This window comes from Balaenoptera ricei, chromosome 9 (genome assembly GCF_028023285.1).
Source record: "Balaenoptera ricei isolate mBalRic1 chromosome 9, mBalRic1.hap2, whole genome shotgun sequence".
Lineage (NCBI taxonomy): Eukaryota > Metazoa > Chordata > Mammalia > Artiodactyla > Balaenopteridae > Balaenoptera > Balaenoptera ricei.
Window position 1 is genome coordinate 19,953,867 of NC_082647.1, and position 15,829 is coordinate 19,969,695.

Genomic DNA, 15,829 nt, shown 5'->3' on the forward strand with positions numbered 1-15,829 from the left:
ATATAGGTTATTACAGAGTACTGAGGAGAGTTCTCTGTGCTATACTGTAGGTCCCTGCTGATTACCTATTTTATGTATAGCAGTATGTACATGTTAATCCAACCTCCTAATTTATCCCTCTCCCTCACCTTTCCCCTTTGGTAACCACTAGTTTGTTTTCTTTGTGCGTCTTTCTGTTGAAATGATGTCGATTCATGACATTCAGAAGCATAAGGCATGCTGGTATCCAACTTCCCAATGGCATGAAGTTCTAGGTACAGGCCTACAAACCAGCAATAAAGCAGAAAACACTGGAAGAGGAGTGGCTCCTCTGAATGGAGGGGCTGCTGTCTGGTTACCTCTAGGGCCACTAGACTCCATGACTGCACACACCTCGGCTGCCACTCAAGGACAAGAGCAACTCAGCAACCAGGGGCAGTGCTCTGTTTAGAAAAGAGACCTAAGAGGGAACTGAGGTGTAAAATGAGATCCACGGTATCTTAACAGTATGGAAATAGCAATCCCTGGATAAAATGCAACACACGACCACCTTCTGCCACACCTGGAGGATCAAGACCAAGATAGATGTGTTGTAGTGTGACTGTCAGAGCCATAAGACAGGCTACAGAAGGAAGAAAAAAAGAAGAGCCAGGCCGGAAATCAAGAGACTCTATTTGCCACTCTGCCTACTTTGAAACATCCACCAATTTCAAAGAGAGGGAAGCTCTCCTCTGCCTCACCACAGCACAGTCTCGACAATACTAATAAAACCCGCAGCTCTGACATTAAAACTTAAAACTTCTGTGCTGCAAATGATACCATCAAGAAAGTGAAAAGAAATGGGAGAAAATATTTGCAAATAATTTACCTGATAAAGGATTTGTATCTAGAATACCTCAAGATTTCTTACAACTGGTAACAAGAAGACAACCAAATTTTAAAATGGACAAAGGATTTGAATATGCATTTCTCCAAAGAAGATATATGAATGACCAATAAGCAAACAGAAGATGCTCAACATCTTAGCCATCAGAGAAATGCAAATCAAAACCGGGAGATACCGGTTTTTGGATGGGTATAATCAAAAAGACAGACAATAAAAAGTACTGGTAGGGGCTTCCCTGGTTGCGCAGTGGTTGAGAATCTGCCTGCCAATGCAGGGGACACGGGTTCGAGCCCTGGTCTGGGAAGATCCCACATGCCACGGAGCAACTAGGCCCGTGAGCCACAACTACTGAGCCTGCACATCTGGAGCCTGTGCTCCACAACAAGAGAGGCCGCGTTAGTGAGAGGCCCACGCACCGCGATGAAGAGTGGCCCCCACTTGCCGCAACTAGAGAAAGCCCTCGCACAGAAACGAAGACCCAACACAGCCATAAATAAATAAATAAATAAATAAAATTTTTAAAAAGTACTGGTAAAAGGATGTAGAGAAATTTGAACTCTCATACAGCACTGGTGAGAATGTAAAAATGGTACAACTGCTTTGGAAAACAGCTTGGCAGTTCCTCAAAACATTAAACACAGAGTTACCATATGTACCCAGCAATTCCACTCCTAGGTATATACCCAAGAAAAACAAAAACACACATGTGCACAAAAACGTGTACACAAATGCTCACAGCAGCATTATTCATAATAGTAAAATATTAAAATAGTAGTAAAATAGTAACAGTAAAATCATAAAGTGGAAATAATCCAAATGTCCATCAACTAACAAATGGACCAAAAAAGCCCAAGGTATATTCATATAATAGAATATTATTCGGCTATAAAAGGAGATGAAGTACTGATACATACTACAACATGAACCTTGAAAACATTATGCAAAGTGAAAAAAGTCACAGAAGACTACTTTGTGACTTTGTGTGATTCTATTTATATGAAATATCCAGAATAGGCAAATTACACAGATGGAAAATATGTTAGTGGTTCTTAGGTAGGTGGGAATTACCCACTAAAGCATATGGGGTTTGTTTTGTAGGGGGGACAAAAATGTTCTGGAACTACAGAGCGGTGATGGTAGCACACCCTGTGAATACACCAAAAACCACTGTTTCAATGGGTGATTTGTGTAGTATGTGAATTATATCTCAATTTATCTGTATTTTTTGTTTTTTTGTTTTTTTAAATCATCAGCTGTGGCTCTGAGTCAGGACAGTGAGGGCCCAACACCTCCCCTGTGGTGAAGTAAAAACATATAGAACAGTGAAAAAAGGAAACTGATGTCTCAAAAAGTGAAGTATTATGAACACTGACTCCTTCAGAATCTTACTACCAGGAGGACATTAGCTTTTCTCTTTTGGTTCACTTGTTTTTTGTTTGTTTTTCCTTCTTACATAAGTAACCGGTAAAGAAACAAAAGATGCACATTCTTTCCCAACATTGATAATTCCTAACCCTGTAATTATGAGAAAATCTCTCAACTTCTTCAAGTGTTCCCATCTGTAAAACCAAAGTATTAATTAATACCTGTTCCAGGAGCCTCACACAACTGATGGATGGATCACATTAGAAAATGGACAGAATTAGTTGAGGTAATGGTACTGTATTAAAGAGAGAGGAGGTTTCAGGATCCCTTTGTCTGGATTTCTGGCTTGAGCAACTCTGAAGACAATGGTTACCCTTCCTGAGAGAGAGAGAAAGAGAGAGTGGGGAGAGGGAGAGAGAATGAGAATGAAGTGAAGACAGAAACTGTTGAAAAGGAGAGCCGTTGGGTTTAGATCTGAAGATGTTAAAGTTTAAAGCGTTACATACCGGTCCTTGGTTATGCAAGTCTGGAGCTCAGGAGTGAGACTGATATTGGAAATTTACAAAGTGATAAATATTTGAGAGGATGAGATTCCTCAGGGATAATATGCAGAGTAAGACAAGCAAGCCAACATTCCCCAAAATAGCAGCAGTGAAGAGATGTTCAGGAAGTAGCGAGGCAGGAAAACGACGACAGGAAGGAAGATTGTAGAAGACAGTGGAGAAGAGAATAGCAACAGAGCCAAGGCTACACGGCAGCCAGCTGAGGTGAAGACAAAAATGTACAACTCAGGTCCCAGTGACCTTGGCAAGAAGGGTTTCAGGGGGGCACTGGATGCTGAACTCAGCAGTGGGATAAGGAGTGAATGGCTAATAAGGGAAAGAGTCCAAGTCAATCACACACTTTGCAAAGGCTGACCATTCCTCACCAACACATGCCCTCCTAAAAAAAGAAAATGAAAAAGCAAGTGACTCTCTCCCAATGCAGCAAGAATAAGAAAGACCAGGAATCACTCACATAAACAAGACATAAAATGCGCTAGTCTGGCCCAATTTAAAGCTACCAGAAATAAACTGAAATATGCTGTTAATATTCACATATACTCGCTGGCTGCCCACCCAACACTAGGTTGAGAAAACAAGTGTTTGCCTTTCACTGCAGACACACTCAGGATAACCTGCACACACAAAGCCCCACAAAAGTCATCCCCTGAACTTGAGGACACAGGGAGGGGGAAGGGTAAGCTGGGACAAAGTAAGAGAGTGGCATGGACTTATACATACCACCAAATGTAAAATAGATAGCTAGTGGGAAGCAGCCGCATAGCACAGGGAGATCAGCTCGGTGTTTTGCGTCCACCTAGAGGGGTGGGATAGGGAGGGTAGGCGGGAGACGCAAGAGGGAGGAGATATGGGGATGTATGTATATGTATAGCTGATTCACTTTGTTATACAGCAGAAACTAACACACCATTGTAAAGCAATTATACTCCAATAAAGATGTTAAAAAAAAGTCATTCCCCACCGTACTCCGCCAACAAAATATTGACTAAATAAAAGAAGAAATAAAACATGACACTGCAACTAGCTCAGTTGCTTAAATCCTGTTAGGATCAAGGTTTTCACCACCGATCCAAAAGACAAAGGAGCAGGCAGAATCATTAAATTACTAGAGATTCCTTAAACTGAATTGAATAAGAAAAGGCCTCAGACAGGAATAAGCTTAAGAACCATAGAGATTAGAATTTCAATTAATTGCAATTTCTACCAGTCAGAAGAAAATCGTGTGTGTGAATGCACACACACACACACACACACAGAGGTTATTTCCAGAGTCACAAAACAGTATGCAATAATATGCAATACAACATCACAGTCATTGAAAGAATACTTCAATCCTGGGATGGCAATGTGGTATAAATGCCAGTATAAAGGACTGGCATTAGAAAGCTGGACTTGGTACCAGCTCTCTGCTGAATAGCCATGGGATTTTCAGTACATAATGGGACTGTTCCAAGTCTCAGGATCCTCAAACACAAATTTCCTCAATTACAATTTCCTAATCACAAACTATGAGAATTAAATGCAATAATATAAGTGAAAGTATACTAAAAAGCAAGCGCAAAACAACAGTAAATTGCTTCCTATACCTTTAACGGTTACCATCTAGAGGGGGAAAAGGGGGGGGGGGGGGGACAAGAGATACTTCAGATGTCCCAATGGCCCAGCTGCATCTCTGTCCTTCCCCCAGCTTAGTAAAGTCCTGCTTGTATTCCGTAAGATACACTAGTATCATCCCAATAGAACCCCTCTTTAATTCTGTTAGTTGGAGGTGGGTTCTGTCACTGCTAACTAAAAGAGGTCTAATTCACAGAATAACAGCCAATTCCTTCATTCCCCTTTCATTCTATAATCCCTCAAAAAAAAAGCAGATGATCACAATTGACTGAGAGAAGTGACAAAGGAGCAACATGCATGGCCTCCTGGGCCAGAGAATAAGAACACAGTCCCTGTTTATGTGTGGTTATGTACCCACACCTCTCCCCCAACACATGGCCCAATGCCTAGAGTGGAAAAAACAGTTAAGTTGTGTGGGTGCCTGAGTACATATGAGTAAAAGAATGAGCAATTTAGGGTGGCAGTATTCGGAGAAGTCTAGGACTAGAGCCACCAACCTGGGGTCCTCTGCATGGGGCCAGGAGCTAAAGCTGTCATGACGGATGAGAGCCCTTAAACGGTGAGGCTGGAGTGAGATGATGATGACAACAACGAGGACCACAACAAAGACACAACGACGTCTTCACAGCCACACTGATGACAACAGGCCAGGCATTGTGTGAAGTGCACACTTTATCCTCGGGAGAACCCTATGACGAAGGTACTACTTTTATCCCCACATTATAGACAAGACAACTAAAGCTCAGAGATAGAGACCAAAGGACTCGATTTTGGAGAATGTTTCTTTTAAAGGATGTTAGGGGAAAAAAGTAATTTAAGAGAAGAGGCCAGAGTTATCAGTACTATCAAATGCTACAGAAACCAAGGCTGGAAAGAGCATCAACAGAACAGTCTATCCTGCCTCTATTTTCTCACTGCCAACCAGTTTACCCCTGGTACTCTACTAAAACAATTCCTGCAAAAGTCTCAAATCATCATTTTGCTCACTCTAAGATATACACACTACTCTATATAAAATAGATAACCAACAAGGACCTACTGTACAGCACAGGGAACTATACTTAATATTTTATAATAACCTATAAGGGAGAAGAATCTGAAAAAGAATAGATACATACACATGTATAACTGAATCACTCTGCTGTACACCTGAAACTTAACACAACATTATAAATCAACTATACATCTAAATAAATAAATAAATGAGACCTCTTCAGTCCTTATTCAAGGAGGTGCAGTGCTTGTTTCTACTGACCACTCACTCCTCCTTGAAACACTGCTTTCCACGGGCTCCAACCCTATACTCTTCCACTCTCCTTCCACCTCCCTGGTTGTGCCTTCTCAAGAATCTCTTCCTCAGCCTGTTCCTTAAATGCTGTCAACTCTTCTCAATCCTCATACTCTCTCTGGGTGAGCTCATTCACCACTTATGTCTTCAATCATCCACCCGCTAATGATTCCCAAACTTATCTTCTGTCCAGATGGCTCTCCTGAGCTGTAGACACCAAACCTAACATGTCTTAAATAAAACTCATCATTCTCCTCCCCAAACCTACTTTTCCATTTACCTAAGTCAGTGAACGGTATCACTTACCCCAGAAAATCATCCTCCCCTCCCCTCTTCCTCAAATCCAACCAATTACCAACCTCTTTTATTTCTACCTCTTTACTACCTCTACCATGGGCCTACTTTAGCCCATTGCCACTGTTACTCTGTTAATGCAGGCCTTATCATCTCTTCCCTGGATTATTAAAACAACCCTTAGAGGAGTCTCCTTTCCTCCAGTCCTTGCCGCTCCCTCTCTAGACTGTAAATTCAATGAGGGTAAGAACTATGTCTGATTTATCACAGTATTCCAGTATTTGTCATAATAGTAAGCATATGACAGGCAATAAATGAGTATTTATTCAAAGAAAGAATGAAACAATGAGCTCCAGCAGATGGGGGAGATAGAGACCGGATTACAGATAACAAGTGGCAAGGAAATACGTATTACTGACTGTAATCTCCTGGAAGGAAATTAGAAGACCACAACAAAAATATTTCACACAAAATTCTCCTCTCAGAAAGATAACCTCATCAACATAAACATGAGAACGAAAAGAAATATAGTTACAAGCTGAAAGATATATATGCATTCAGAGCTAACTTTAATAATACTGTGTTAAAATCTATTTTGTATTAAAAAACATGAAAGAGTCAAGAAGAAGCAAATATTTGTTCTTTAAACATACTTCCGATTACCTGGCTGGTTTTAAAAACAGCCTTCTTATAAATACAAGCAAAATGTTACTTATTCTCCCAGATAGCCTACTAACTTCCTACCCATAGCTACCCCTATGTATCTCATCTTGGAGTGCCACCATGAAAAAAGGCAGAGGATTAAGGAGAAGAAAATGTTAAGGAATAGTCACAGTTGCACAAGTCAAGAAATGTCTATGGTATAAAGCTGTATCATCAAGCTGTGAAAAATGTTCAATATGTAAGGTGAGATTCAACTATCTGAATCTAAATTTAACATCCAGGAAACCTTGAATTAGTCATTTGGCTGGAAAATCCATGTTAGCAGCCAAGAAGCTGCCTTACTTGGTCACGAAGTAAAGATACACACACAAGGTAGAAAATCAGTTCTGTTCTACTACTTACCTGCTGAGACCTTAATATCAGGGTTCTGCATTTTCCCACTGACAGACAAAGGCATTAACCACAGAATATTTATTTCCCTACTTCTATGTTCTAAAAGATAAGAAAATACTGAACTCTGAGCTTAGGTTTTATATGAAAAATTAAAAGAAACTGATCATCAATTATTTCATATCAAAATGGTCTTAGTTTTACACTCCTGTATCTCACATACACATTTTCATAATAAGCTTGGCTGAGCTAATATTTTTCATTTCAAACAGGACATAGATGCCATTTAATCTTCAAGGTTACCTAATACCTACTTCTAAGGGATAGAGATTAGTTTCACCACTTTTATTAATAACAATCTTCATGTAAAGAGCAGTTACTATTTGAGGAGTGCTGACTAATTCTCCATCTGCACTATGAAAAGAACAGGAAAAAACTATTAGCAATATAGAATGAAACACAGTAAAAATAAAAAGAACTGGTCCTGGCTCTAGTAATTGCCTTCCTGTGTCACTTCCCCACTTGTCAAATCAGCCTCTCATGCTCAGTTTCTGAATTCTTAGTAGATGACCTCGAATGAACTTCTAGTTCTAACGTGTGGCAAATAAGGGACTGAAATTAGAAAATAAACCCAGGCCCTTTTTCTTTGGATTAAAGTATTAGTATCATTCTTTCAAAAGCCTTTCCCAGGACAGTCTCCTCAACAAAAGATGATGAAAAAACTGAATAGTCATATGCAAAAGAAAGAAACTGGAACACTCTCTTACACCATACACAAAAATCAACTCAAAATGAATTAAAGACTTGAACTTAGAACTGAAACCATATAACTCTTGCATGAAAACACAGGAATAAGAGCCTTGACATTAGCCTTGGCAATGACTCTTTGGATGTGACACCAAAAGCAAAGATAAACAAGTAGAGAACCACATCAAATTAAAAGCTTCTGCACAGCAAAGGACACCATCAACAGAATGAAAAGCAACCTACGAATGGGAGAAAATATTTGCAAACCATACATCTGATAAAAAGTTAATATCCCAAATGTATAAAGAACTCACACAACTCAAAAACAACAACACAAAACACAATCCAATTAATGGGCAGAGAAACTGAATAGACATTTTTCCAAAGAAGACACACAAATGACCAAAAGGTACACAAAATGGTGCTCAACATCACTAATCATCAGGGAAATGCAAATCAGACCATAAGGAGCTATCACCACACACCTGATAGAAGGGCTATCATCAAAAAGACAAGAGATAACAAGTGTTGGGGAGGATATGGAGAAAAGGGAACCCTTGTACACTGTTGGGTGGGAACGTAAATTGATGCAGCCACTATGAAAAATAGTATGGAGGTTCCTCAAAAAATTAAAAGAACTACCATATACTGCAATCCCACTTCTGGGTATATATTCAATAGAAATGAAAACAGACTCTCAAAAAATATCTGCACTCCCATGTTTATTGCAGCATTATTCACAAGAGCGAAGACACGGAAACAACCTAAGTGTCCATCAGTGAATGAATAGATAACATATGCACACACACGCACAACTCCATGCTTCCACTGCAGGGAACAGGGGTTCGATTCCTGGTCGGAGAACTAGGATCCCGCATGCTGCGTGGCATGGCCACAAACACACACACACACACACACACACACACACACACACACACACACACGTGGACTATTATTCAGCTATTAGAAAGAAGGACATCCTGACATTTGCAACAACATGAATGGACCTTGAGGGCATTAGGTTAAGTGAAACAAGCCAGACAGAGAAAGACAAATACTATATGTTCTCACTCATATGTGGAGCCTAAAAAAGCCAAAGTCAAAGGAACAGAGACTAGAGTGGTGGCTGCCAGGGGCTATGGAAAACGGGAGATGGTGGTCAAGGAGTACCACCGTCAAGTTATAAGATGAATAAGATCTGAGGAGCTAAGGTAAAGCGTAGTGATTATAGTTAATACTGTATTATATACTTGAAAGTTACTAAGACAGTACATCTTAAAAGTTATCACCACAAAAAAGAAATGGTAATTATGTGATGTGATGCAGGTGTTAGCCAATGCTAGGGTGGTCATCATTTTGCAATATTTAAGTATATCAAATCAACACATTGTACACCTTAAACCTACACAATGTTACGTCAGTTATTATCTCAATAAAGCTAGGGGGAAGAAAAGCCTTTTTCACCCATTTGAAAAATCATATTTCATCATAATGGAACATTGCAAAATTTATCCACAAATCCACTTCCCAAAGACAAGAAAAGTTATGATTTTAGGTGTATATTCTTAGTACTTAGTTGTATACTGGTCTTAGTACAAGAATGTACAACGTTTCTAGGGGAACTGTTTACGTGCCTCTAAGTCATCAGTCTGATTCTCAAGTGAGTCAATTAAGACTCATTTACTCTGTGGCGGCTGATCACACCTCTTAACATGTCCAGCTATCGCTGAGAGGCCTGCCATTGATCACAGTGGGGCTGGGGGTGGGGACTGTACGGGTGCGGGAATGGATGTGTCAGCGCAAATACCGCCCTTCTCCTGAGGAAGAACAAAATCAGGCCCAGGAAATGAGTTAGGACCGTCATCTTTACATAAGCCAGAAAGCAAACTTCCATGGCGGATACAGACAACTTATCCTCTTAATTCCACCACCAACCAGCTTTGTGAAACTGTCAAATTATTGCAGCTTTCCCACTTCCCTGGGTAGATCTGGGATTAATAATAAGGCCCCTACCTGCGATGAGGCCAACAGTAAGTCTCACTCAGGTGAGATGCCAGATGGCAGACTGCTTTGCAAAACATAAATGCTACAAAACTACAGGACTCCATGATGTCTGTGATGTTATAAAGAGTGTTCTCAAATTTTAGCATGTGTAGAATCATCTAGAGACTCCTGTGGGCCCTGCACTCAGGGATTCCAATTTAATCACCCCTCCCCAAGGGATAATTTGCATTTCTAACTTTCAAGTGACATTGGTATTGCTGGTCCTTAGACCCCACTCTGTAGTGCTGAGATTTTTTTTTAAATAAATATCGTTTCCTCTAATTTTAAAATTGTCTTCTTTGCATTTTTCTTATTTGTTCATTCATTAAACTTCCTGGGCACTTAGTATGTGCCCAGCCCTAAATCAGGCTGCAAACACAAAGTTAACCCCCCTGTTAAAAACTTACAGCCCAATCTGATTAGAGAACATAATGATGATATGGGCCAGGAGCTAGAGGAGCCCAGAAAAATAAAGTACAGCCTAAGATACACACAAAGGTGGTCTAATCATATCTGACCTCACTCCTAAACATCACCAAGGGAAGAATTTCATTGGACACACTTTTTTTTTTTTTTTTTTAAGTAGCAAACAGCTCAGCTTTATATTGAATGTGTTATTAAAGAGGTTTAGTCAAAAAGAGCAAAGCCCACATCATCGTCAGACTCTTCAGATTTTCTTTGCTTCCACCTTCTTCTCCTCAGCTGGGGCGGCAGTGGTGGAGGGGGCAGGACCTCCTGCTGGTGGTCGGAGGTCACCTGCCCCGCACCGCAGATGAGGCTCCCGATGCTGACACCGGCCACGGCCTTTGCAAACAAGCCCGGCCAAAAAGGTTCAACATTTACACCGGCTGCTTTAATGAGGGCATTGATCTTATGCTCCGTGACCGTCACCTCATCGTCGTGCAGGATGAGGGCCGAGTAGAAGCAGGCGAGCTCCGAGACGGAGGCCACGGTGCGGGCGAGTGCTGGGCAGGGGCTGCCGGGCGCGGGGCTGGTCGCCGGATGAAGTGAGGGCCTCACCCCAATGCGGCCTTAGCTTCCTCGGAAGGACGGAGCAGCTCAGCGGTAGCTGAGGGAAGTTGACACAAGTTTTTGTTTGTGTGTTTTTGCTATGAGAAAGATTCAGTGCCGGTTTGAGTGTGGAGTATCTTTGGATTATGACACCAACAAGCACACAGAAAATGAAAAGCTCTAAGGCAGCTCCTACTATCTGCCAAATAAAGAAGTGGCCTTGATGCAACACGAAGGCAGACACCTAAATAACGTTATCAATAACCTAAAATGTAGATTTTATCCGTCATTTCCTTAACTGGCCCCATCTCTAACATGAACCTCCTACAGCATGCAAAACAAGAGAAATAAAAAGCATATATATATATTTTTTACCCTGACAAATATAAAACAAAGATCTAAGAAATGTAACACTGAGTAAGACCTCTAGCGCATTCAGCCAAGCTCCCTTTCTCCAGGGACTATAGCCAAAGGACAACATAAGGATCAGAAAGACAGCTGTCCAACTGCACGTTTACCAAAGAGCTATGAACATTACCCACATTATTAATTCACCTGATATGCTAAGAAGCTATCATCTATCGCTTACGTGGGGAATCTAAAAAAAAAAAAAAAAAAAAATGATACAAATGAACTTATTTACAGAACAGAAACAGAGTCACAGACTTAGAGAATGAACTTATGATTACCAGGGAGAAGGTGGGGGGGGAGGGATAGTTAGGGAGTTTGGGATTGACATGTACACACTGCTATATTTAAAATAGATAACCAACAAGGACCTACTGTATAGCACAGGGAACTCTGCTCAGTATTCTGTAACAACTAATTGAGAAAAGAATTTGAAAATGAATAGATACGTGTACATGTATAACTGAATCACCTTGTTGTACACCTGAAACTAACACAACATTGTTAATCAACTATACTCCAATATAAAATAAAATGCTAAAAAAAAAAAAGAAGCTATCATCAATTAATTTAAGTCTTACAAGAAAGTATGTAGATTTGGGACCAGTACTACCTTCCATGGTAATGAATTGTACATTTTAGTTAACAAATGGTGTAATAAGCCCCATATGTAAAGAAGTAATTCCTTTCATTTGTTCTAAAAATATTTTAGTAAAGCTGCAGGGGATTATATTCTAGTTGAGGAATAGTGGAATTTCTTCCATATGTCCCTGGTTCATCCTATTCATACTCTTCAGTATTTAATAGTTGGGTGTATTTACAGCATGTTCTCACTGATACATGTAATCAAAAGTAGAGATTTAATCAAATGGAATCATAATCACTGAAGTTAAATTTACTTGCTTCCCGCTTACTTTGATTCGAATTAACTACTCATCTAAATTACATCGAGGCCCTTCCTGATTCCAAGCATGTCCAGGTGCTACAGCAGTGCTTGGGAATGGCTACAAGAAGCCACAAGGACAAATGCTTGACCTTGCTTCAAAGCTGCTCTTAAATGATTTTTCTGTAAAATAAAATGACCAATTCCACCAAATCCTACATTTCAGATACTTAGGCGAAGAGTAACTAACAGAGAAAGAAGAGATGAAAGGAAATGCTACTTATTTGAAAAAGAAATACATGCCTCACTCTAGCCATAGATATAAAGAAATCATGAGAAATATTTGTTACTCTTTCCATAAACACTGTACTTATACCACAAAACTAAACTTGGGGCTTGAGCCTTTTGACTGTCTCATAGATAAAACCACTTTGTATGACTGGCCTATTACAACGGTATGCCCTCATTTCAAGTTCTGGACTCTGAATTTTTAAAGTACATTTCTCTAACTTTTAGAGCAATAATTCAATGTATCTCTACAAATCTACAGCCTGCAGAGACTGAGAAATGGGGGGGGGGGGAGTGGGGAGTTTTAGGAAATGAGGCAAATACCAACTATGAAGAAAAACATGACTATAAAGTGGATGATTCAATGTTAGAATTATTCAGCAAGTATTCATCTAACACTGACAATCAATTACATGACAGACACTTAGGAGGCAGAAACGAAAAGGGTATACAGTCCATTACAATACAATGTAATAAGTGTTACGACTGTTTAAAAGTAGCATGGCCACTCCTTCAGATCAAAAATATAAAGACTAGAAGAAAGTTTGGGAAATTTTATTTATAATCTAAGAGTGAAGAAGACCTAAGTTCTGACACAAAACCCAGACGCTTTAAAAGAAAACATTGATAAATACAATCTCATAAAAATAAAAACAATGTATACATGATCAGACATCATAAACAAAGTCAAAAGAGAAAGAAGCTGGAGGGAAATTAGAATATAAATCCCAAAGAACTAATTTTCTTGATATATAAAAAGTTCCTGTTAATCAACAGAAAGACAAACATACCAGAAAAATAGGTGTTCACTATTTTTCAGTAAGGAAATAAAATATTATTTGATCACTGTACTATAGAAAATTTCAACTTTTAAACAAGTCGGCTTTTAGGATAGGATAATGAACCATCCTGTACCTATCACGCTGATTCACTAAGTATCATTTATCACTAATCTTGTTTTACCTATATCCACACTCACCCTCAACCCAGATTATTTTGAAGTAATATATCCATATATAACATAGATATCATAACAATGAATTACTTTTTACACAAATAAGAAGTTTAACCTCACTCAAATTTTCTCTAAAAAATACAAATAAAAACCACCTTGGAAATACCATTTTTCACCGATCAGATTGACAAAGATAAAAACATTTTGATAATATAATCTGTTTACTAGAGACTACAGGAACTCTCAAACATTACTGATGACATGAAAACTTGGTATTATCTCTAAGAAAAACACACTTGGCAATAATGATCATAATCTAATAAACCACAAAAATCTAATCAACCAGCAAAGAACTCTGAAAGTGGCACATCAAGAATCGGACGCTCCCCTTCTCACATCTTATATGTCAACGTCAAGGTCACTGCACAACTAGAAGAGTAACTAGTAGGTGCTATCAAATGAATGGAGCTTGATAACCACAACTTGTATAAAACAACAGTAAAAGCTGCCTTACTTTATTATGTAAAAGACACACACATACATCCCCCCAGACACAAGACACAGCCTAATGCCCACCTACCCAGACGAGATTAGGTCCCCATGGTTATATGCTCTCATGGCACATTTTGCTTTTCCTCTGCAGCACTTATCACAGTTTGTAATAATACACTTATCTAAAGGTTCTCTTATTAATGCCCTTCTTCCCCTCTAGACTTTAAACTCCATAAGGACAGGGATCATGTCGTATTTGTGTGGCATTTGAGCCCAGTTCCTGGTCCATGACAGATATTCAATATAAGTGGAATTCATTCTTTCATTCAAAATATATTTATTATGGGTCTGGTGGGCTCTGTGCCTACATTCTGGAGATACGGTGCTGAACAAGGCAAACTAGTTCTCTCTTCTCTTGAAGTTTCCATTCTAGGAGTAGTCAGAAAATAACCAAACACACACACACACACACACACACACACACACACACACACACTCACACACACCCTAAAAAGTAACTTAATGAACATGATCCAGTTGGTCTGCAAACACGTACTATGTTTTTCCACACTAATACCCCCGCAATCAGCATTTCCATTTGTAATGATTTCTTTTGATTAAAATAACTTGAGTAATACTTTAAATTAATTCTTAAATAATGAATTTATTTTTCACTATAACTTAATAACAGTTGCAAAATAAAGGCGGGGGGGCCTATAACCTTACTATCCAAACACAACTACTTTTAGCATTAAAGCATATTTCTCTCCCGTTTCTTCCATGAATTTTTCCTCAATATAACAGTGAGCACAGAATATGCAGTGTTCTCTGCTTTTTATATCAGACGCTTAATCTTCCCTCATTCATAACAGAGATCAAGGAACATCACAAAATGGTCTCCTTCCAAAGAGGGAAAAGGTCTCCCAGGCAGCCACTGTCCACTCATTCAATCCTTCCTGCCCTCATCCAGACCAGTAGTCTCACCAAAGTGGGGCGGGCCCCCAGCACCTCCCCAGTCTGCTTCCACTTTGAAACGGGACCATTTTCAAAGAGGTCAAGTAGCTGTTACACACACGCCAATCCTTCTCTTTTCCCCACGTTCTTCTCTCTCCCATATTCTTGACAAGGTATCACACCTTTGAGAAGATTTTGTTCCATGTATTTTTCACGCTTTTCTTATTTGCTAAATTGTAAAGGACTTCCTCCAGCCTTTTTGAACAAAAATGAAAATGCCCATGAGCTACATTTTGGGAAAGAACCAATAGCTAGGCAGCAGGAGTTGAAGAAACTGGTTATGAGCTGCACAGGCTGCAGACCACACAAGCCATCTGATACTGAAGACATTGCCTGCCTTTCTGAGGAAATTATGGGTAGCAGGTGGTTCTGGGGGATTTCAAAAGCCCTTGTTACCCTAATGTTTATCAACTTGGCAACAACAGGAGTTGAAAATTTTCCTTTCATAGTAAACAGAGGTTTACAGACATTAGATAATGAATGAACAGGAAGACAAAATATTTCTCCTATAAATAGACAATAGATAGGTTGGGGGATCAAGAATAAAATAAAATAATAAGTGGGTGACTAAAGTGATTTTTGAAAACTGTCTGTGAAAGTATTCTGGCTCTGCAGGAAGTGAAAGCAAAACAGAGTTCACTACTCTGGTTCCTACTACTTTTCTAGCAAAATAACACACAACATTAACTCTCTTTACATAAAGACGAATGAAAACAGGCCTGCAATGCATCACAACCAGAATATATTTAAGAAGATGATGCTGAATAATGAGACTTTTAGGGAAAGTTACAATTCTGGTACCTAGCCTCAGAGTAGCATTTATATGCTAACGATTTGGAATAGGTTATTTCATTGGGGGGGGGGGGGGCGGGTAGTGAGGGAGAGAATCATTTTGTGGAAGAAGGATTCATGGTTCTTTTTGCCTATGCTCCAACTTCCTTTAAGG

The 15,829-nt window shown here is 39.5% G+C and overlaps 1 protein-coding gene and 1 pseudogene across 1 annotated transcript in view; both read right to left on the bottom strand.

Moving 5' to 3' along the window:
• The window catches only part of EXOC4 (exocyst complex component 4), an 823,186-nt gene that overhangs the window by 712,783 nt on the left and 94,574 nt on the right, over nt 1-15,829 (bottom strand). The gene's annotated exons all lie outside the window — the stretch shown is intronic.
• Nucleotides 10,460-11,378, bottom strand: LOC132372174 (large ribosomal subunit protein P1-like; annotated as a pseudogene).